The sequence below is a fragment of the Euleptes europaea genome, chromosome 13, assembly GCF_029931775.1.
Source record: "Euleptes europaea isolate rEulEur1 chromosome 13, rEulEur1.hap1, whole genome shotgun sequence".
Classification (NCBI taxonomy): domain Eukaryota; kingdom Metazoa; phylum Chordata; class Lepidosauria; order Squamata; family Sphaerodactylidae; genus Euleptes; species Euleptes europaea.
In genome coordinates, this window is record NC_079324.1 from 40245259 (window position 1) to 40246947 (window position 1689).

The window sequence follows — 1689 nt, forward strand, 5'->3', positions numbered from 1 at the left end:
TATCTTGCCAGCTGCATAACATCTCAGATGTGCTTTTGTCTCCTTCTTGACTACAGATATAAGGGCTGGGCAAGGCCAGAGGCTCATAGAGATAGGAAGGAAGTTGTTGGGAGAACATCTGGCCAGCTGTACATTTTCTCAGCTGTGTTTTTGTCTCCTTCCTGCCTGCAGATATAAGGGGCTATACACGGCCAGTGGTGCAAGCCCTTCAGAAAGAGCCAAAGAATTCATGGCCTGTGACCCTTAGCTTGTGACTCACAGTCGAGAGGCCTATGATAGATGTCTAGGATGTATTTGGGTTTTGTTTGTTACTATTATTTACATTATATTGTTTAATTAGGCTTGGAAATTTTTGTAAACCACTTAGGGTCCCTCAGGAGAAAAGCAGCAGAGAAATGCCTAAACCAAGGAATTTACAAACTAATAATTTTCTGCAAGCCTGGGGAGTCCAGTGACTACACAGAGCTCCCTCCTGGTCTCACAGTGAGCCTCTTTTGCTGCCTTCATGACTGCCACTCAACCTTGAAGTTGGCTGTTAGAGAGAAAGATGTCAGGTTTCAGGCTAAAGAATTCTTTCAGCCATTCCCCCTGCAAACGGCTGCTTTCGTGACTGACTGTTTAACTTTCACTATCATTTGCTTCTCTACAAGAGGACTCTGTCATCCAAGGGTTTCAGAATGTTGTGCACATACTAGCTGATTAAACCGTGTAAGATGCCTAAAGGCATAACATTCATGGGAAGCAGTAGATGTATTTATTTTAAAGAATTTCTATCCTGCCAGTCTCAGCCCAAAGACTCAAGGTAGATCACAACAAATAAAAAGTGCGGAGCAGTATCAAAACCACACACCAAAAATCACAGAAAAAATATCAAAGTAGCGCTGAAAAGGCAAACTAAGAGCAATTAAAACTCAAATCCAAGCCAATCCCTCAACCTGCGTAAAACAGCAGAGCAGTCCAAACAAAGGAAACAATATGTCAGTGCAGAAGTCAGTGGAAGTTAAGCTAAAATTAAATAACCAACAAAATATAAAACAATAGATAATAAATAACCAAGGAAACAGCCATTTAACCAAAAGCCCAGGGAAACAAATACATATTTTTCTGATGCCAGATAGCCAATCATCTGAGCCTCTACAGACTGAAATTTTGCAGAACCTCCTTTCCTCTCTTCAAATGACTTTTTGATCAAAATGGACTTGATTGGAAACGGACTCCAAAATCCTAAAAAGTGGAAAAGAAACAGATTGCTGGATTTCTAAGAGAAATTGGGTAAAGAGGAATCAAGAGAATTTCTCTTAACAATGCTAATTTGCCCCCTTCCCTGCAGTGACACGAGGGAGCCCTCTACCAGCTTTCTTAGACATTTTCAGAAGAAGATATCCTATGATTTGGGATGGCTGTTTCAAGACTGAGAACCATAGAAAGGGGTGGAATCTTGGGTGAGCTGTCCTTTGGAAGACTCAGGAATGGGTTTTGCTCTTCCTCTAGCCTGGCTGCCAAATTTGACTCAAGAAGGACTCCCCAGAGACAACTGTATTAGGGTTTTCTGCAATTTTCCCTATATAGAGTGGCCTGGCTCAGTTGTTTCAGTATCTGGACCCGTGCAGTTTGCTTGTGAAATATGGATTAATTATAAGAAACCTAACCAAAATGTTAATGACCTTAGTTAAATCCCAAAACAGCATT